This window comes from Cupressus sempervirens, chromosome 10 (genome assembly GCF_028749045.1).
Source record: "Cupressus sempervirens isolate cs-2001-9-10 chromosome 10, ASM2874904v1, whole genome shotgun sequence".
Taxonomy (NCBI): domain Eukaryota; kingdom Viridiplantae; phylum Streptophyta; class Pinopsida; order Cupressales; family Cupressaceae; genus Cupressus; species Cupressus sempervirens.
This window is the reverse complement of record NC_143127.1, coordinates 946,745,732-946,769,203: the sequence shown is the minus strand read 5'-3', so window position 1 is coordinate 946,769,203 and position 23,472 is coordinate 946,745,732. Positions and strand designations below refer to the sequence as shown.

At 34.9% G+C, this 23,472-nt stretch overlaps 1 pseudogene; it reads right to left on the bottom strand.

Moving 5' to 3' along the window:
* Nucleotides 1-22,152, bottom strand: part of LOC149537104 (U-box domain-containing protein 15-like) — a 52,358-nt pseudogene extending 30,206 nt beyond the window's left edge.
* Between the last annotated feature and the right edge of the window lie 1,320 nt (nucleotides 22,153-23,472).

The following is a 23,472-nucleotide window of genomic DNA, read 5'->3' as shown; positions in this document are numbered from 1 at the left end:
GAGGTCAAAGCTAAGGAGACTTAGTGTACAGATTATAGAAAAGTTTATATGGCTTCAAGTAAGCACCTCAAAAATGGTATCTGAAATTCGATAGGTTTAAGCAAGAGAATGGATATAGTATGTATCATTTAGATCATTGTGTTTATTTTAAGAGGTTGGATGATGATAGCTACATTATTTTATGTTTATATGTTGATGATATGCTTGTAGATGGGTCTAACATGGATCACATTATGGGGTTGAAATGTATGTTAACACATTCATTTGCTATGAAGGATTTGGTGGTAGAAAAACAAATCCTTGTATGAAAATTTGCAGAGATAGGAAGAACAAAAAATTGAATTTATCTCAAGCTAATTATATTGTGAAGGTGTTGTAATGTTTCTCTATGGAGAATGTTAAAGTTGTCAGAACACCTTTACCTGGTCATTTGAAGTTGACTACGGAGATGTGTCCAAAGACATGAGAAGAGGAGGCTAAGATTTCCAAGGTACCTTATGCTTTAGTTGTAGGAAGCTTGATGTATGTTATGGTAAGTGCAAGGCCATATATTGCACATGTAGTGGGAGTCGTTAGCAAGTATAAGAGTCTTCTAGGGCTTGAGCATAGGAATGTAGTTAAATTGATTGCTAGATATTTGAGAGAAACATCCAGTAAGTGTTTTCATTTTGGGGGCTCTACTAATAACTTACAGGGCTATGTTGACTCAGATTTGATAGGGGATATTGATACTAGGTGGAGTACTACAAGTTATGTATTAACTGTTGGTAGGGCAGCAATGAGCTAGGTTTCTAGGTTATAGAAGATGAACACTTTATCCACTATAGAGGCAGAGTATGTTGTTGTTATAGAGGCAGCCAAGGAGATGATATGGTTTCAGTTCTTCTTGGAAGAATTGGGACACCCTCAGAAGGATAATTATTTATTTATAGATAGCTAGAGTGCTATTCATCTTGCAAATAATTTAGCTCTACATTCAAAGACAAAACACATAAAAAGTTGCGATACCATTTCATTCAGTCAGTTTTGGATGATGAACAGTTAAATCTAGAGAAGATACATACAGATGACAATCCAATGGATATGTTTACAAAGGTAGTGACAAGGGAGAAGCTGAACACCTCTTTAGCTTCGATTGGTCTTCTAGACTGAATAGAATAAAAAGACAGCAGAGTCCAAGGTGGTTTTATAGTCCAGTGGGAGCTACAAGTTTCGTAATGCTATGATCAGTCTCCAAGTGGGAGGTTATTGTTGTGGAGTCTAATTAATCTCCAAGTTAGAGATTTTTGTGATGTGGAGCCTAATCAGACTTGAATCAATGTGACTTTTCCCCAAATTATTTCTATGGGGGTTTGGGCACAATGCCCCCAAGATAGAGGCAAGGAGTAGGGCCCCAAGTGCACTTCCTATCACAATACAAGGTGGGTTTGAGGGAAAATGCCCCCAAAGCCAAAAATGACCTTAAATTGTAAAAGGTGTTAGTTGCTACTTTCCTATTAGAGGAATTATTCTAGCCCTAATTGTGTACGCAAAAAAAGCTTGTATAAAAAGGCTTAGGGTTAAGGATTTCATAATGTAATGGTGATATTGTAGCTTCTTATAGAGGTATTGAGCTATAAGGGATTGTGGATTGTAATCACTGGATAATAATAATATTGGACTTGTCATTGGTGGATATAGCCCAAGGATTGGGTGAACCATGTTAAATCTTTGTGTCTTGTGTTCTCCTTTGTGCGATCTATTATTTTTTGATATTGGTTATATTTGCATGTAATTGTTATTTCTCTCTGGAGTTAATCCTAACATCTGGTAGTTGTATGTTAGGAGGCTGAGAACTAGTGTTTCCCTCTATTTTTTATTGTTGGTTCTGCTCGGTTGATCGAGTATAAATGTTTCCCTAATTTTTGAGATGAGGGTTTGGGATTTTGCACTATTATGCTGGTCATTTGTGCATATGGTGTTTGAACCTAATTTTTATTAGATTTTTGTGACTTATTCATCCTTGAGGTGAATGGGTTTTATTTTCGTTGATTTTCATCAACGTTGGCTTTTGGGAGGTTTTCACCTCAATTTGTGTGCTACCCAATTTTCTCAAGTTTTCTTTGCATGATGTTGGTCATGGACTTGGATTATTTTTAGGATTTCAATCAGACCACTATTGCACTTTTATGTTACATTGAGATGTGTGTCACATCCGTACTTCCAAGCTTGTATTCGATTGAGTGTTATTTTGTTTGTGTTCTAATCCATCCCTTGTTTTATGATCTTCATGATGGTGGTGCACCCACACACGAGCATGTGAATGTGCATTTGTCAGGTGACTTGCAAGGCTCAAACTCCTAGTTATATTCAAAGGAGTTATGTTCATTGGGGTTGGGTTGGGAATATGCATGTCTATGGGCACTCATCATGTGATGAGTATAGGTATGTAGGGTAGCATGGAGGGGCTTCTACCACAACCTTGGTGACTATTTCCCAAAAGGTTGGCATGAAGAATTTTTAAACAAGTGATAACTAAATAAATCAATTGGGTAATAAATTTAAGACAATAAAATATTGTGTGAGCACTCGGTTAAGTATGAAGACACTGGATTGTGCTCCTCCCTAAGGGAGTTAGAGTTGGCAACACTAGCTTGGGCTATGCAATGCCAAGATACTTACCCTCCAGTGGGACCCTACATAGTTGACCCATAGAGTGTCTGACCAAGACCTGATCCACTTTCATTGTCTCATGATCTTGGTTGCAGTCCTCTTTACTATCTGGCATGAGTGTTAGCCATGGACATTTTCTTTATGTATGTTTGTGTTTGGGTCATTATATCCATCAATACAACAAGAGTGGACCTAAAGGTTTCGCATGGTTGGGAGGCGTAGCTACCTATACCACTTCTGGGGACCGATGTATAGAGATGGTCTATTATTCTAGTGCAACCGGTGCTTGATTTCACTTGGTATTTCAAGTTTTTGAAGTATGTTTCCTTATGATTTATGCTTTAATTGAAATGCTTGGATATCATGTTTGCATGAAGTTAGTTTATTTGATGCATTCCTTTATTATGATGTTAGCATATGGTTAGATGATGTGATTTACTTAGTTAGAATATCTATTGCTTTATTGGTTTTGCATGTTAGATGTTCTTGTTCTTATGATGTTATTACATTGTAGTTACATGTGGGGGATGGCTAGGGCTTTCAAGGTCTCATGATGCTATTATGCTTGGAAGGAACCGCACAAGAGTTTTGTTATTTTTATACATTGCGATGTTGCTTTCCCAATATTTTCATTTACTGATATGGTTTAGATGGTTACTTGTATTTTTGTCTTGCTACTCTTGTGTTCAAGTGTCCAAGCCTTGATTCATGGATTTGGTACTCCCCAGTGTGGAGGTTCTTACTCTTTATTTTATCTTTCTATTTGTGCGTCAGGATGTTTCTTGCATTCCTCGACGACACTGTTCTAGCATTGAGTGATACTAGAAAGTATCACATGCCCAAAGTAATTCCATCATACGATACTGGAAAGTACTGCACACTCACTAGATAATTATCATATGATACTAGAAGAGTATCACATGACCATAGAAACTCTATCGCCCAGACCCTGAAAGTATCGCACGACAACATGAGAAATTTCATATGATACTAGTGAAGTATCACCTAAGCTATTTGGAAGTATTGCCTGGGTTTGTGAGAAAACCTATTCGAGTGACCAGCAAGCACTTTTTGACTTAGCCGAAAGGTTTTGAGAGGTTATTGGGATACCCCTTATGGAGTTCTTGAACCCTAGTGTTGGACCTTTCAAATCTAGGATATTGTTTCACATTTGAATGTGTTTGTGACCTCTATAGCTTTGTCATTTTTTGTTAGTAGTGGTGCTTGGAGATTCATTGGTGTTTGGATATTTGTTTAGTCTTCCATTGTGATCTTTGTGATCCTTGTATGTTGATTTTCATGTGCATCCATAAATTTTATTTTTTTTAAATCTTTGCTTTTATTTATCCTTGTTCTAAGGATCTTCGAGCAAGGCATTACATTTTTTATAGTAGGATCAATCATCCAAACACCTTTAAAACCTTCCGCATGCAGGTTGCTTGCCAAAGTTTGGGGATCAAGATATTGCTCCTAGAAATTAAAAGCAAAGTACATTTTTTAATTATAAATGCCTAATTACTTTTAAGGAAAATAGTTGACCAAAATCTTACAACCATAAATGTGTAACTTAATCATACATTAGCTAGAAATGATTTGTTGACAAAAATTCAATTAAACAGTAAAATTTTATTGTAACGATATATATGAAAGTTGTAAGATATACTATACCTTCTTATAAAACCTATTATTAGATTAAAGATGACATTCAATTGCCAATATTATTTTGGTATAACATCTAGCAAAGATTCAGAAGCTTCTCTTGCATGGACTTGGAACTATCGGCATGAGCATGTAGGGGTAAAGCATGAAATTGGGAACATGGGCAGTACCATGGAACATGTGTAGGTGTTGTGCTCAAGTATGTTTCATTTTTTTGAGGATGTACAATAATATGAATTATTCTTGGATGGTGTAGGCATGCATATTTTTAGGACAATGGGCTTCTAAGAAGATTGACAAATTAGGTAATATGGACAATACTATGACAGTATTGTGGATATTGTTAAAATAAAAAATTGGAATCAAGCATGCCTGGTAGTATGAAGCATTTGCGTGTTTTAGGCATGTATTTTCCAATAATTACATAGAAAATAGAGCACTATGATAGTTCTAATGGGTGTTGCAAACATATATGTTCCTTGGGTTGAGCATGGATAGCACCATGAAGCATTTTTGGATGTTGCAAGTGTTTTTTATTATATTCATTAAGAAAGGTCATCACTGTAAACATATTCTTTGGAGTTGTAAACATCCATGTTTTTATTCTATGGCAATGTAGACATTGTATAATGTATCATATCTCCCTAGTTGTAACTATGAGGAGAGAAAATAATATGACCACTTGTATGGGCAAGGAAGGATTTGTGTATCATAAATGAGCATAAGAACAACCCAGTGCATAAGAATGATATACTTCATTATTGTATTGTGCACAATATTTTGTCAAAACTATATTATGTCCATACTTGTAGGATGAGGAGTCACTTTTAAAATTATTTTAATCATTTTAAAAGTCTATGGCCTTCATTATACGCAGATACAAAAAGAAGGGCTAATTTATAATAGCTTTCACAAGCATTGTAAACCTTCATTGATAAGAAAGATAATCCATGCAACAAAGAGTGTTGTAACATGGAAATCATTATAGAAGTACTATATGTGGAACAAGGGATTGAAGAAGTAGCCACCATAATGTTTCATCATAGTGATAGAAAATTGGGTTTAAATACTTAAGTCAAAGAATCAATACCATCTACCTCAAGTTGGCACTACTTGTGTTAAGCATCATTTTGGATGTAAGGGAATTCAGTTTCAATCAACAAGTAGGACGGGGCATCACCAGCATCTACATTAGGATAGTATTTGTGTTGAGTGTCACTTTGTAGATATAAAGGGATTTTGTCAAACATTACACATATAGTATTATTTATTTCAACGGATGAAGGTGTCAAATTAGTTTTGAAGCAAGTGTTATCTCAATCTAACGTAAAAGAAAACTAGTTCCTTGTTCCTTTTGTCTTGATTTTTATGAAAATGTGTGGGTGTTGTACACTCAAAAAGTGCACTTCTCTAAACCCTTCTATCCAAGGTATTCCATAGATTGGAAAGCTTGAATGGAAGCTTAGAGCTCCCCAGTCATGGAGTGCAAGAGGCATACAAATAAACATAAAGAGAGCTCACAGCTAAGCCTTAGGAATGCAGCCCTTGCTAGTAAACCATGAGATGGGAGATTCTTTAAAAAATAGAAAGAATTCTAGTGTCAACGAACTCTTGAGCATGCAATGCAAGAATGAAAGTAAGCTAAGATGAAATGCACAATGTAACTAAGCTAAACAAATGAAAGTGTTACAACCTAACTATTAGACTATGTGATTTAAACTATTTGCAAAGAAGCTACACTAACATGCAACATGATTCTAAAATTAGCATGAAATGGATGAGAGAATGAGATGAGAAGTAGAAGTTCTCCACAAAGCTCAAAGGAAAACTGTTAGAAAACCTGCAGGATAACAATATTCAAATGAGGATGGATCCTTTGAGGGGAAAATCTCTCTCCCTTTTAAAGTCATATGGATAGTAGAGATCAAGATGAAGATGGTGGATGATCAATGGTGGAATTTGAAAAAAAGGAGTGATCCATGCACACATACAAGTCAACCAATAGAATATAAGTTGACTTTTCATATAAAACAAAAATCACAAAGCCTTTTTCTTTTGATTTGAAAATTATAAAAGGGCTTTATGTGTGCACTTTAAGTGGGTTACAAGAATAGGGTCTTTTATTTAATTAAAAGGGGACATGTTCTTTTAATCAAATAATGAACTTAGGATAGCATAGTCAAACTCTAGATTAATCAAATTAATTAATTATTTAGCAATTTGGTCTAGGTAAATGATTAATTAATTTAGCCAAAATGTTAAGAAGGGGGCTAATAGTCTAGATGACCATTTTTGGGTGATTATATTTGTCCTTGTTTGACTAATGTGTGATCAATCTGGGAACACATTACATCAAAGAAAATAGAAGCGAAGTAGGCAGCAAAAGGTATAGATATCTGATTCTGAAGAACGAAATGCAGAAAGAGAGCAAATCTTGAATGTATAGCCTGATAGTAGTAGTATTGAAACACTAGAAAAAATGATGATATCAGAATTCAAAAAGATTGCTAACACCTAGTAAATAAGATATATCAAGAGCAAGTGCAAAAGATCAAACAAATACTCCTAAGAAATAGATAGTTGTAGCAAGTGATGATAGAGTATTTTGCCCCCTCGGGATCGAAATCAAAATGAGGTAAGGGGATGTAGAAATAAGCATGATATGATAAAATCAAGATATAGCAGTGACCAAGATGACAGATAGATGATTAGAACCAAAGAATGACTATTGAGGAATGACAAAATGCCCCAAGTTGACTAGATTTGACCATGAAGGATACAACATAAAAATTAGGCCAAAGAAAGAAGAAAGATTAAATGAGATGAAATAGAAATGAAACCAAAGAGTGGAAGAGAGTAGAAATGATGAAGAAATGAAGAAATTATGATTTTCCCAACAAGATTCAAAGATTAAGCCTCAATAGGTCAGCCAACTACATAGAAGAAGGAAGAAATTTTTGACTAGCAAGATGAAACCAAATTTGGATTTCGATCCCAAAAATGGATCCAGGATGTCGAGATTAGCAAAGATAGGTCAAAAGCATAGATGAGATGGTAAGATAGAAAAGAAATGAGAAATAGGAAAGAAGAAATAAGATAATATCGAGAAGACACAAGAAAAGGATGAACGCAGTTAGCTGACAAGTCCATGAAAGATAAAGAAGAGATCTCTCTCAACATGCAAAATGCAAAGCTAACTAGAATGAACCCTAGAATGCAAGCTAGTATGAAAAGGTGCAATTGCAAGGGTTACATAAGTAAGTCCTAGGTTTTATCATCAAGCCTTATTAGGGACATCATAAAATCATACGATCATCACTAGTATAACTATGAGGATATGAATATGATTGATATCATATAGGTATGTGGAAACCCAATCTAAGCATCAAAGAAATATAATTCAAGATGACTACATAATTAAATTCCCTAAGTTTAGTATAGAAAGATTACACTTGTATCGAGGCATAAGCACCAAGATAACCCATGAGTGCAGTCTTGCAAAAAATAGTCAAGGATGATATGTTTATAAGTAAAAGTGTCAAATAGGACAAGCATGAATGCTTTAAACAATATAGACAAATAAAGTATACCCACAAGCAAAAATCAAGAAAACATGCCCCATGCCCCCAGTCTTCTAGTCCATGACATCCTTGAAAGACTATTAGGGAGGGAACATATAGCAAAGAAATCATCATAGAAAACACACAAAGTAGATAAAGATCAGTATAACTCAATCATTTAAGTGCATGTGTGTAAGTCACTTGGCCATTTCTTCAAGACTTGATTCTGATAATAAGAAATATCACGACATCGGAGACCATAGGTAAACTATCTAAGAAGTGTTGAGAAACACTAGATGTCAAGTTGGGGGAGTAGTGTTGAGAAACATTGTTTTCTGTGTTGCCAAAGAAACCCTAATGTACAAGGAGACCTCAAATAGGCTAAGCAACTATGCCCCCAAGACAAGGACAAGAAACAATCCCAAACTAGGAAATGCATTGCAAAGTGGGTGATTGAGAATGATAGATATAGGTGCAAGGGTCTCAAGCAGCACCTATTTCCAAGTTTTCACCACTTGGTAGATTTTTTTCAAGACTTTTTTTCATTTTTTTTGTTTTTTTGAATTATTTGATTTTTTTGGTGATACATCAAAGCACCTATTGCTAGGTTTTCACTAAGATGATCATTTTTTTAATTTTTAGGATTTTTTCAAGATCAGTAAGATATTTTTGTATTTTTGAGATATTTGAATTTTTTTTGGTGATACATCAAAGTGCCTATTAATAGGTTTTCATTAAGATGATCATTTTTTTAGGGTATTTTATGCTTTTTAGGAATTTTTTTCAGCATCATATATGTTTTTTTTTAGGATTTTTAGAATGATTTAGAAATCACTAGCTCTCAAGCAAGATCAGATCATTTTGTCCCAATGTCTAGCAAGGTATAGGACATGATGGAGCAACAAGCTGATGGATAAGCAAAGATGGATAAGAAAGGAGTATGAAGCAAGTGAAAGTGATCCTCAAGGACTGATTCCTCAAGAGTACCCAAGCTAGGGAAAGAGGTGAAATAGTCAGATGAAGCATGTTCTGGATAAGCAATGGAATAATGAGCAAGATAGCATGTAGGATAAGCAATGAAACCAATGAGTGAGATAGCATGAAGAGTGTAGTCCAAAAGAGTAGCCATGTCAAGAGACCTATGAGAACCATATTTTATTTATTGTGATCAAGACCAAGGGGTCAAATAAATAGGATAGGGATGGGATAGAGAAATAAGAATAAAGCTCAAGATGGATATGAAGGATATGAACGAATGAGCAAGCACAATAGAGAATCTCATGGATGAGATAGGCAATACGCAAGGATAGCTCAACAATGTCAAGATCAAAGAGTAAGAGGGAAAAGGGAATAGATGGATGATGAAAGAATTACACATGATGACTTTTTACCAGGTTTTCATCATGGTACTTATCCAAGGTGCCACAAGAAGTGGTTTTCAACAAAGACACTTTTTAATTTTTTCTTTTTTTTTCCCTTTTTTTTTAGATTTTTAGAAAGAGCTCAAGCTTTGTTAATTTAGATAGTGCTCCTATAGGAAGAATTAGTCATGATAAGCCAAGACCATGGATAAAATATGCTCAAAGATGCTGATAGGATGAAGGAAGAGAGATGGTAGTAGGAAGAGTATACGGAGGATAAGAGTTTATGTATAGAAAGTAAGTGTAAGCTTTAGAGGATTTCATGAGGGTAGCTAAAATATTGGGCAAGATCAACATCGACAAAAACTTTGAAGGGTGTTGGAATGATGTAGGAATCATGGAGGAAATATTTTTAGGTTTAGATGTATGATGTAGCAAAGAAATTTTTGAAGAATATGGAGTGGAAGGCTTTGAAATCTTTTTATGAAGATATTTGGAAGAAGATGGAGTGGAGGCCTTTATAAGCTTGAATGTAAACTTTGATATATTCAAGTCTTTTAAGAGAGACTTGGGAATCCATATAGCTTTAGATTTTTCTTTTTCTTTGAATTCTTGAAAGCACATTTCTTCAATGATGGATTTAGGAACCCATATTTTCTTTGATTTAGGTCTTTGGATAGTAGACCTTTGCGGTCTCTTGAATGTTTTTTCTTTCTTATCATTCATAGGTCGATTAGATGGGACATAGTGATCTTCATTTCTCAATGGATTCTTATGTTTATTCCCACTTCCAAAAGACTTGGGATTTGTGGATGAATAAGGCTCATATGACTGGTTTAGATGGATCGATGGGTAGAAATTCATCAAGGATGAGTGTCTGTGTCCCAATATAGATGGAAGGTTTGAAGGCTTAAGCTTAGATGGATAAGGACCAAGGATAGACTTAGGAGATGCAAATGGATAGTGAAAAGGGATATCAACATCTTTAGAGTGAGCAACATAGTCAAAGCCATCAATGGACTCATGAGTAGCTTTGATAGGAACAACATTTTTAATAGGAGCACTTGAAGCTTGAGCACAATTTTGAAGTGGATATGGAGAAGTAGAACATGAGGGGATGCTTTGATCTTGACAAGTAGCTTTGGATAGCATAGGAAGAGAACTTTTCTCATAATTTTCAGTAAGCTCAAGGGAAATAATGGAAGTGGTATCTTCATCATACTTGGGGGATGGAAAATAAATAGCATATGGAGGGGTGAAATTTTGAAGGAGATGAAAGGGTGCTTGATCTTGATCTTTCTTGACATTTACAGCTTTTTTTCTTTTTTAGAGTCCTCTTGACATGGAGCCACTTCTAGGGACAAGGGAGAATTAAGAGTGAATGGAGTAGTGCTTGGATCTTTAGGCTTAGTAGCATGGAAAATATTTGCAGCCAAGTGAAGGTTAGCTTGAGTTTCCTTTAGAGGTAGCCCTTTAGGATAGGCATAGTGTATGTGAAAAGCATTAGGTTCTTTATTTGATAGAGGCATGTTGAAAAGATTTGAAGTGTTGGGAGGTACATAAGTGTTGGAATAAGTGGAGGTATCATGGAAACCATCATTAGACATAGGTTCATTAATATGATCTTTCTTAAGAAAAGTATCCTCATTACATGAGTCATTAGAGGTATCAATAAAATCTTGGATTTTATGTTTTAGCTCAATGCAATCTAAAGTACTATGCTCATTATGTCGATGATAAGCACAATAGATATCCAAGAATGGGTTTCCATATGAGCTAGACTTAGGTAACATGATGAGCTTGGTGCCAAGAAATGTTTGCAAAGTGTCATCATAAGAATCTTCCAAGGGAGAAAAAGTTCTATCAAAAACATGTCTAGAGTCCTTTTATTGTTTCTCAAGTGAATGGTATGCATTCATGTCTTTATCATTGTTTTGGTCAAAGATATGTCCATCATGATAGATTGGAATAGGCTCAAAAGAGGTACCACTTTCTTTCTCTTTAAGGAGGTCTTTAGATCTAGAAGATGAAGACATTCGATGTCTTGAAGTAGAATATGTAGACCTTGAAGAAGATGAACCATGTGTATGTAAAGGTCTTAAGGGAGATTCATTTAAGAATGAGATCTTCTCCTCTAATCTTTTCTCAAGTTTAGACTTCATTTCTATCATACACTTAGAGAAATGAAGGTAAGAAAGATCATTTGTCTCTTCTAGTTCTTTGTATTGAGTGTATAGATCTTGAAACTCCTTAGTGGCATGGAGGATATCATGATCATATAGCTTTGGTTGAGGTTTGGTAGCACAAGGTTTGAATGCCATAGTGGTAGATAGATAATCAAGCATGAAGGAGACTAGAGGAAGCTAAGAAGGTGACACAAGATAACTTGATGTCCAAACTAGAGAGGTAGAGTGTTCACTTGCCAAAATAGTAAAGATAGAGTAAAGTGACTTTTCAAGAAAGTGTCCAAGAAACTTACAACACTAGTGACTCAAGTCAAGATCTAGGCAAGAAGCCAAATAGCCAAGTAGATAGAGCAACTGGGGTGAGAAGTGAACAAATTTCCCAACCCAAGAGTGTAGTCAAGAAATCAAGGTAACCATTTCAAAAAAAGATAACTAGCAAGTAGACATAGACCATGAAGATAGAAACACTAAGAGCACTAAGACCAAAGAGTCACTTTAAGCATGTTCAAGCACTAGAGACATAGAAAAGAAAAATTAAATGATGAGACTCTCCTTAGCAAGCAACACAAGAAGAATGTTAAGACTTGATGCTTTGACTTGGTTGACAAAGTTTTACAATAGTTGATAGCATAGCAAGTTTGATGTTCAAAAGCAATTTCTTTCCAAGCAATATAGTGACACATGGAGTAGTCTTCAAACAATCAAGTAAGGGAAAAAGCAACTTTTCAGGATACAAGCATATGTGAGGCCTTAAAAGAAAGCCCTAGAACTATCATCATGTGTATGTTCAAAATATTTCCACAGCCCTAGCACATTTGAGAACACATCAAGCAATATCTACCTAAAAGTCATGGTTCATTACTCAACAACTTGGCCCAAGCTTGATGTTCCTGTGCCTCACACCAAGTGGTTTCCCACAAGAGATATTGGCTTTATCATGGAAGTGTCATAAGCACAACCAAGAAAACATAGATGGTGAGTGTAAAATCTTGGGGTGATCTAGGTAGTCCACTAGGATCGATCCTTGTACCAAGAAGTTGAGTAGAAAAATAGGGTAGCTACTAACCTAGGGTGTTTAGAAAGGGCTTCCATTCATAATGTTCCTCTTGTACCCAATTAAGAGACACCCCACCTTGTGATGGGTAACAGACCTCACGGTCACAAGAGAACCTTAAGCATTCTTGCCTAGTGATCTCCTTATGGTCGAAATCCCATAAGCAATCACACTAAGCAAAGACAAACACTACATCTACCAAGGTTTTGTGTCCTTGATAGCCTTGAGTTTATAGTGGGTTGGAAGAGCTAGATAATTTTCTTGTCCCCACTTGGGTTGTTCCTCTTAGGTTCTCTGAGAGCAAGCCCTCTAAAGGATCCTAACTACCACAAAATGGATCCACTTACAAGGGTCAAGATTTCTAATTCACCTCAAGGATGAAGAGCATACTCTCCTACCTTGATTGCTTCCCCCAAACATGCCAAGAAGATTCAATTATCCACTTACTTTCAAAATCCAAAGGTGGGGCAAGATTTCTGATTCACCGCAAGGGTGAAGAGCATACTCTCCGATCACCAAAGAACCTCATGTTAGAGTAAGTTATTTATTACTCTAGTTGTTTTAGCTCTCTTAGGTGCATATAATTAATATTTTATATTAATTATAATGCACAAACCTAGTTTTCTTTTCTTTAAATTTTCATTCACCTTAAAAGGTTGAACTTTTTTATTTTTGTTTTCATAACTTAGAATTCATTTTCACTCTCACATTCTTGAGAACTTCTAAGCTCTGCTTTTTCCATTTTTTGGCTTCTCTTAATTGCAGGATATTTGCATGTAGGTGTTCTTGAGGATCTGTGAAGTTGGTTTTCTCAACTTCTACATGGTATCAAGTGAACTCAACTGTCTTCCCTGATCCACTTTGTGTAATCTGATACATCAAGAGAAGGTTTGTAGAGAGAGATGGAATGTACAATACATCATTTATAAGGCTTTAGGTTACCCTTTTTGGGTTTTGATCTCCTTTTATAAGAATTTATCTCTTTGTAATTTATTCATTCACTTTTGATAACAACAATCTTTCTTTTTGCTCATCAAGAATGTCTCATCTATGGATCTTGCAATTCCTGCCTCCATAGTTTTTTTCTTCTCTCTTTCTGTGACAGGTGTTTGCATGCAGGTGATTATTGGGAGCTATAGGGTTGAGCTTTCATCAATTTTAACATGAAAATTTCATTTTTGTGCTCTTTTCAATGATGTTGGTTATTGTTCCAAATTCTACTCCAAGCACATTCTATTTAGTCTTCTACATTTTTGCATTCTAGTGGATATCTTGGTTGTTTCAGGTCCGGGGATCAATTTTGTTGCTCCAGATGCTTTGTTTTGGGCTGTATTATTTTTTGTATCAATCTTATATTATTTTTATTATTTTTGATATCATTTGTAAGAATATTTATGCAAACACACTAAGATAAAGTGCCACTCCATGCATTTTGGGATCCTTTTTATCATTGTGATTCGTTGTACTCGCACTATTTTATAAAGTTTCATAGGGGGGATAGTTGATTTTCATTTAGGCCCTCTTCCTTTGTCAAGTGAGTGTCCCTTCCATGACATTAGCCCCATGATGTTTCAGTGACACTTTACTTTATAGGTGTATGTACCTCACTCTTGATGTGTCTGGTTCCTGTGTTGTAGGAGTTTTTTGGCCCACTTTTTCAGTTGCTTGTCACTTCACCCCGTCTGCATTAAGGGGGGGTTATTCTATTGTTCTAATGCTTCCTTGATTCGATGGTTTGTTAGTGTGAGTTATGTATTTAGTACCTGATCATATATACTAGGCGATTGTAGTGGCTAGCTACCTATGCATTTTGGTGAGATGGATCATCTACGATATAGATATTCTTGGTTCGTAGACTTCTATTTCCATGGAGGTTCTTTAGATCAGCAAAAAAAAATTTACAGAGTTTGTGACTTCTTCATGCTTCATTGGTTCTCTTCATGATCACTCTTTGTTCCTATCTTCTAGAACATTCTTTGCTATCTCTTTTTGGAGTAGGGTTTTCCCCATGTGTTTTTCTCTATTTCTCCATTTCATAAAAATTTTTTTTTGATTGGGTACCTCATCAAGCCTTGTTGTCAGGACCCATTTTTCTGCTTTCATAGTTGTGCTAGGTTAGCTTACCTCCTAAGCTTCACTTAAGGGGGGGTGTTAGAGTAATTATTTATTTTCACTTATTAATTAAATCACTTTGATTTAATTATATAATTTTCCTATTACTCTAGTTTTCTTAAGCTATCTCTTAGGTGTGTATAATTAATATTTTATATTAATTATAATGTGCAACCTAGCTTTTTTAGGCTTTAGGTTACTCTTTTTGGGTTTCAATATCCTTTTATAAGGATTGATCTCTTTGTAATTTATTCATTCACTTTTGATGAAAGCTCAACCCCACAGCTCCCAAGAATCACCTGCATGCAAACACCTATCACAGAAAGAGAGAAGAAGAAAACTAGGGAGGTAGGAATTGCAAGATCCATAGATGAGACATTCTTGATGAGCAAAAAGAGAGATTGATGTTATCAAAAGTGAATGAATAAATTACAAAGAGATCAATCCTTATAAAAGGAGATCGAAACCCAAAAAGGGTAGCTTAAAGCCTTAAAAAGCTAGGTTGCACATTATAATTAATATAAAATATTAATTATATGCACCTAAGAGATAGCTTAAGAAAACTAGAGTAATAGGAAACTTATTTAATTAAATCAAAGATACACTCATACACTTAGGTCTTTGATGTCTCATCTCTCTCTCATGGGGGGGGTTGTTTATGGTTTTGAGAGAGTCTCTTGAGCCATTTTATTTCTATTGTTTTTTCATCTCTTTTTGGAGAGGGGTTTTTCCCACTAGGTTTTCTCCTTTATCTTCGGTTCACAGAGATTTCCTTGTATTGGGTACATGATCAGGCCTTGTTGCCAAGACCCATTTTCCTGCTTTCATAGCTTTGCTAGGTCAGCTTCCTCCTAAGCTTCACTTAAGGGGGGTTGTTAGAGTAAGTTATTTATTACTCTAGTTGCTTTAGCTCTCTTAGGTGCATATAATTAATATTTTATATTAATTATAATGCGCAAACCTAGTTTTCTTTTCTTTAGGGTTCCGTTCACCTTAAAAGGTTAAACTTTTGTATTTTTGTTTTCATAACTTAGAATTCATTTTCTCTCTCACATTCTTGAGAACTTCTAAGATTTGCTTTTTCCATTTTTTGGCTTCTCTTCATTTCAGGATATTTGCATGCAGGTGTTCTTAAGGATCTATGAAGTTAGTTTTCTCAACTTCTACACCTCAATCACAAGTTTAATGTGCCTATGAAATGACAAAAATTAGTAGAGTGCCACGCATGGAATAAAAGAAATGCAAGAAAGTTTTGTTTTTATGCTTTGGGCAGCTCTGCAAACAATCGTTAGTAGCCCTTGCGCATTTGAAGCTTTGACATGCATTCTTTTTAGCAATGAAAATAAGAAACTCCCTACAAAGAAACCAAGGTTAGGGAATAACAACCAAGTAATACCTGCAATAAAAAGTGGTTAGTTTCCTCAAAGATCCAAGTTATCTTCCAACCAAGTTATGCAAAGAAAGTGCAAGCTAATCACAAATGCTCTTATTTTTACTCTTTTCTTTTGACCTAGTCAACAAGATTGGACTTTTTTTCTATGATTTCAGATCCAAAAATAGAAATGAAAATAAGAGACCCCTACTAAAAACTAGATAGCTTTTCAAAAATGCAAGAAATTCAAAAAAATCTCTTCATTTGTGCCCTAGGGACCCATTTTGTCAAAACAGACCAGATTTATCAAATAGAGTTTTTGATCTTTAATATGACCTCAAAATTCAAAACACAAAGAAAGTACCCCCTATAGAATTTTTTTAAAAAAAAATTAATGTAATATTTTCCAAAAAAAGTAGCTGATTTGTGATCATAAACAACTTTTTATGAAAAATAAAGAAAAATTCATAACTAATGCAAATTAAGTCAAAATGATCTAAAAATTGGACTAAGACATGTCGGACACATGGTCAACCTGCAAAAAAGAATTTGAAACCAAAATCTAAATTTTTTAAGAGATATGATCAAATCTTCAAAAACTTAGGGATTTGGCCTTCAAACCAATTTGCATATGGGTTAGCCTTAAAACCAAAGTAAGAAACCTTCAAAACCACTTGATTAGATCCAAGAAGTTGTTGTAAAAAAATTAGAAATGATAACATGACCAAAATGCAAGCAAGAAAATGGAGCTAGAAACTTGGTTCTAGCCCCACAGTGGGTGCCAAAAATGTGTGCATAAAAGTGTCACACTTCTATAAACCATTATTCTTGAGAGAACCCATGGAACAGGGAGTCTCAAGATGTGGCTTATAGCTCTCTATCTATGACGTGCAAAGGCTATGAGATGATGGCTCTCAAATGAACCAAACTATGCAACCCTTGCAAGGTGCGCCATAGAATGAGAGATTCAAAGAGTAGAGGCAAGAGTGCCAATATCCAAGAATCTAGAATAAAATACAATGCAAGTGCAAGTTATTCTAAATGAAATGCAAGCTAACAAAGAGGACTAAGCTAAAGCATAAATGAAACTAAGCTAAAAAGTATGCCATAATGTAAGCAGAATGAGAGCTAAACTAAAATGCAAAAATGCAAGAATGCTCCAAGTCTCCAAAATCACCAAGAAAACCTGCAGCATAACAATAGCATGAGAGACTAAGATTTTTTTGAATGAGGAGAGAGCCCTCCTTTTTAAATAAAAATAGATGGTAGAGATTAAGAGGCAAGATGAATGTAATCAAGGGTGAAGTTTGAAAGTGGGAGTGATCTATGTGCACACACAGGTCAACCAATAGAATATAAGTTGACTTCTCATATAAGAAAAAAGTCACAAAGATTTTTCTTTTAATTTTGAAAATTAGAAAAGGACTTTATGTGTGCACTTTAAGCGGGCTAGAAGAATGGGGTCTTTTATTTAATTAAAAGGGGACATGTTCTTTTAATCAAATATTGAACTTAGGATAGCATAGTCAAACTATAGGTTATAATCAAATTAATTGATTATTAGCAATTTGGTCTAGGTAAATGATTAATTAATTTAGCCAAAATGCTGAGAAGGGAGCTAATAGTCTAGATGACCATTTTTGGGTGATTACAGGTGTGAGGGAGCTAAGCATCAATAGGATAACGTTAACTCACATTCCTAATGCACATGATGTGCTCCAACATCCATGCCTAATATATTTGGTAAGTTTTGATTTGCGGTACTCATGGTGTATGTAGCAATTGAGATTGTGGTATAGGTGGGCCAACATGTTATGATCCCAACATATATTTTTTCCCTCTCCATGGTCTAGATGTAGGGAATGAGACACCTTGATAGATGGGAAGCTCATCCATTTGTAGCCACTTATAGTGCCATTGTGGTCATCAAAATTTACCACATCAATAGAATTTAGTGTCATCCTTACTCAAGAAACCACAAGTAGAGATGTCCTTTATCATCCACTAACCTACCATAACCTTATAGATGCATGACTCATAGAATACATGTCAGCTATCAAGGGTTTATCTATCATAACTTGTTCCGCACGTATGATAATAAATAGGATTTGATAGATGTTTGCTAATTTAATGGCCAACTCCCAACATCTCCCAATTAGGAGATGGAATGATGTCATACTAGAATCTCATCCCTCTATAAGTGCCATCAATATAGGTCTATAAAATCTCATCTCAAGGTGGTGGTAGACCCACCAAAGACCTGAAGATAAATATCCAAACTAATCACGAACTAGGTTGTCGTCAGAGATTACTTTGGATATTTATCTTCAAGTAAATTTTTGTAAACAAATTATGTTGGTCGAAAGTTTGACCAATGTTGATAAGCATTGGTCAAACTTTTAACCAAAGCATCTACTAGGATGTTTTCATGGGTTTGGCATCCTAATTGATCGAGGGATCAGCATTGGTCAAACTTTTGACCAAAGCATCGACCAAGATGTCATCATGGGTTTGGCATCCTGGTCGATCGAGGGAGCCATTTCGACCAAGTTTGGTCAAAAGTTTGATGGATGTTATTGCAAACAAGGGAGGCCATTTTTGACCAAATTGTACATCAAAATTCTAACATTGACAAGGATTGGTCAAAGTTTTCATGAGAAAAATAGTGACAAAATAATTTGTAGATCATTCGACAAACATGAGTAGAAAATTCAACCAATTTTCATCAAAAAATTAGGCCAATTCTACTAGTGTGTGTTGATAATCCAAGCACACATGGACAAAGGATCAAAGGGCTTGAGGGACTCGAACCAATGACCTACACTCTAATACCTATTGAATGGAAATAGAACATCTCATAAAATCATCTAAGATCAGTATACACATCTTACATCCAATGATTTCTTAAATAACTTCTAATAAGAAAATACACATACATACTACTATGTCATAAAAGCAAAAACAGACATAGTTGATTTCCCACAATTAAAACCTTAAAGGAAAGTGATTGCAATTTACAAGATCTAACAAATTTCAGCAGCATTACAAAATAATGATTTAATACTCTAGAATCATGAAACTAGAAGAATGGGATAGAATAGAACACACATATATATGTGGGGAAACCTTTCCAGATAAAAATCCCACCCTCCAAAACATCGATACAAAGTATTATTCAGCAACAAGTTACAATACATTTTCAGGCTGTAAGCCTTCACATGGAGATTTACATCTTGTTCCATCCTAGAGAATATCTGGCAACACAACCCTAGTGAAATAAACTCGTTCACTCTCTCTCGCTCATTGTAAATCAGCAAAGGCACCAATATATATAGAGCTCAACACAAGAGGTAGGTTCGTGTGGTTTCCAAAACCATTTTCAATGCATAAGAGGCAAGTTGTGTCACAACACAAGAAACTTGCTAATTCCATGACATGTTGCTCATAGCAAATTCCAAGGCAACAACACCTATATCATCCATAATGGTCATCTTTCCAAATACAATGCAAGTACAACATGGAAATTACCATGACCAAGATTAGGCACCTTCCTTACCTCGCACCTTTTTTCAAAAGTGAACTCCATCATAAATGTCTATTGTTAATGTTGTGATGTGGATCCTAATTAGACTCGAAGGTTTATTCGGTGTGGTTTCCCCTAGATTATTTCTATGAGGTCAAGGCACAGCGCCCCTACGGGGTCCTAGGGAAGTACCCTAGGTGCGCTCCCTGTCATAGTAAAGGGTGTGGTCAAGGGGCATCGTAAAAGGTGTTGGTTGTTATTTTCCTATCGGATGACTTATTTTAGCCCTAATTTGTAAGCAAAAAAAGCTTGTGTAAAATGGCTTAGGGTTAGAGATTTCATAATGTATGGTGATATTGTAACTTCTGGTGGCGGTATTGAGCTGTAAGGGATTGCGGATTATAATCACTGGTTAATAATAATATTGGACTTTTTGTTAGTGGATGTAGCCCAGAGATTGGGTGAACCATGTTAAATCTTTGTCTTGTGTTCTTAGTCCCATAGACCCATTTGTGTCTTTTGTTGGACATTAATATTTATCTTATCTTTTCTGTGCGATCTATTTTTTATGATATTGATTATATTTGCATGCAACTGTTATTTCTATCTGTGGTTAATCGTAATTGCTAAAATACAACTCGAAAGAATAAAATAAATTTTCAACCAAGACTCCTTAGTCTACATAGGAAATTGCCAAAATAATTTCCACGCCAAATGGAAATATATGACAATATCTTCCCATAACTCAAAAGCTTCCAAGTGAGTACTAACTTCCTAAAAATATGGAATATGCCATCTCATCACCTACCATGTAAGATTCCACCTCACCAAGAGGTCCCACAAAGTGAATGGAAACATAAGAAATTAATAAATTAAGATAAATCAATAAATTAGCATGTTAGGACTCTACAGTTGAGACACCTTAATCCCAACATATAAGCAGTAGGCTAAATTCCTTTCTCAGGCTCACATATAACCTTAGATCCTTATGCGCTCTTAACTTTAGCTTCTAAACATAATTTGCATGCTTCTCTTAAGTGCTCAAACCTTTATGTCACCATGTTAGGGTCTAATGAGTTTCTGGTGTGTTATCCAGTATTTTCTCTAATGAATTTATTGCTTAAATTGATAAGGGTTTATCAACTACTACAACTAATTTCAACTTCTTCAAATGAGTCATTTGTCTTCTCAACATGTACTTGTGTACTTGTAGGTGTCTTTTCTTTAACAAATGTTTCATTGAAGTTTTCTACTTGCTCTTTCACTTTTTCTTTTTTCCTTTCATTACTATTTTCATTCCTTATTACATTGTTGTTTGCATTCCTTCTATAGTTCATGTTTTATGATCTCATAGTGTTGTGTACTTCTCAAGTTTTTTATATTGTAACTTTGTAGTCTCAAGATTAGATTTCATCCAGGTAAGTTTGAATTTCAGATTTGCATTCTCAAATCTCAAATCTTATCTGAAATCTTTAAAAAATTATTTTCACCTTCCATCATACTCATTTTAAGATTGGTGATTTCAAGTTCATGCTTTAGAATCTTGTTCTCCTTCTTAAGCTTAGAAACTATATCACTATCCATGATCTAATCATTTTACTATTTCTTGGATTTAGTTGATTCAGTCTTCTCTTTCAACTTTTGAATGAAATCTTGTGCATCTCTAAGTTTGATCTTCATTTTGTTTCTTTCTTCTATCACTACATCAAGTTCTTTAAGAGCTTCCTCCAGGTTCTTCTATAACTAATCCATATCCATAGAGATCTTATTCAAGTTGGTAGGCTTCCTCTAAGTAACTGCACTCTGGTACCAATTGTTATAAATAAGGAATACTAAGAGGGGGTGTGAATCAGTGTTCCACAAACTTTTTCCCAATTATGGATATCTTTAACAATCTTTAAGCATGCATATATGATCAAACTAAAAAGTGAATATAACCATAACACAATGCAACTCATAATACCAATACTTTTTAACTAGGGAAACCTTGGTGAGGATGGTACCCACAAAATGATCCATTAATCAAAAGTATCTTGTGAAAGATATTGACCCTATTAGGGATCTATTACATATGTATAGTGTATCTATCCTTGTTAGAAAATTCAACCCTACTAGGAGTTGTTATTACAATACAAAAGTAGCAAGCTAATCCCACTGCCCAAACATGCATATATAATAGTACAATTTATATACAAAAGGTATAGATACAAAAACCTTTCTGACAGTGTTTAATCTTCAATATCTAATTTATCCTTTGTAGCTTTCTTCACCAAAACTAATCATACATCTATAAAATATCATACTATCATTAGGTTTGCAACAATACTAATCATACAACGTGCACATTTAAATGTTATAACATTACATTATATTTTTGCACTTGTTAGAAACAAAAAGTGTCTTCCTCTATATCAAACTGCATAACCAATCAGCCTTCAATTCCTTGCATGTTTCCCAAAACTTTAAATGACTTTTTGCTAAGTGAGGATTAACATCTGGGATGTCATTCCAACCTTGTTAAGTCATTTTTTTGATAAAGCAAAACAATCCCTTACGAAAATACCTTTTCTCTACTCTATCATCTACTTTGTTCAGCTTGTTATGACCTTTACCTGTAAAATTGTCCATAACTATGTCTATACGGCGAATCTTCTTGAGCGCTTTTACCCACATGTTCATTTCATCATGTACTTCCTTCTCTCAACCGCACATAGTCTCAATTGCTTCTAGTAAACAACACTAAAGAAAAATGTATGACTATTCCTTATTTTCCTAAATAATACTAAGACAATTTTCTAAGTCCAAGCATCCAAAACTTAGTATCATGTTTTTCCTTCTCCATAGTAGATGTATGTTGCCATAAATGACAACCCTGTATCATCCTTACATATCCTCCTAGCCAAATTGCCAACAACAGCAAGTAGAGAAAATGTTCAATTGGGTAGTAAAAATCTTAACTAGGCAAGGTGAGTAGAACAATAGGGCAAAGGCGACAATCTTAATTTTTTCCTAAAAATGAAAATACATAAAATAGTTAGTGAAACTTGAAAGAACTTACATTTCATTTTATTCTCCAATGCTCACTTTCATGGAATTGGAATTGGAATGGGTATTTGTCCCATTCCACCTATTTAGAGGGAAGATTAATTCCAATATTTGGGGGTAAATGGGGATACCAAATTCCAATTATAGTTTGGCACGTCCAAATTGTGGATTGATTTTCCAGAATGAGTGATCTCAATTCCTGTCCAAATTCAACAACTAAACGGACCCTTATAGAAGATGATCATGAGATCCTACATCATTTCTTATTTTTTATTTGTTGAAAGGTTGTACACTCTTTTAGCAATTGTGTATTGTTGTGCAAGTTCTCTTGGGATTGGTTAGATCCTTAGTAGAGTGTTGAAAGATTAAATCTAATTATTTCATATAGTTAGTGAGGTTCCCACCATGATTTTTCTTATATTGGATTTTCCATGTAAATTTTGCATTCTTGTGTGTGCGCATTCATTGCTATATCTCTTGCAATTGATTGGTTGGACTAATAACAAGTAGCTAAGAGTTGTAGTTGAGGTGTTAAAATTTTAGTTTATGTTGATTCAACCCCACCCCACCCAACCCCTCCCCCCCCACCCCCTCCTTGCCCCCCAGTCGCCCTAGCAACCAAAGATGTTAAAGATCAATAACTACTAGATGTACCATTCATTATCATGAGAGATGGGTTCTTGTGAACTTATGAAACATGTGTCAATGAGTTTGACTTGAAAATTACATGGATAAATTTTGATAGTGATATCATAACATAATTCTTGTAATAAAATCTTCATGAATGATAGCTTTAGATTAGTTGCATGCTACAAATACTTACTCTCTTATCATAACTTTGAAAAATCATAAAGAAACCAATTGCTTAGAAATTAGGAGGCACTAAAGATGCATTTGTGATGCTCTCATTTATCTCACAAATACTATCACATAACTCCTCCCTCTCAT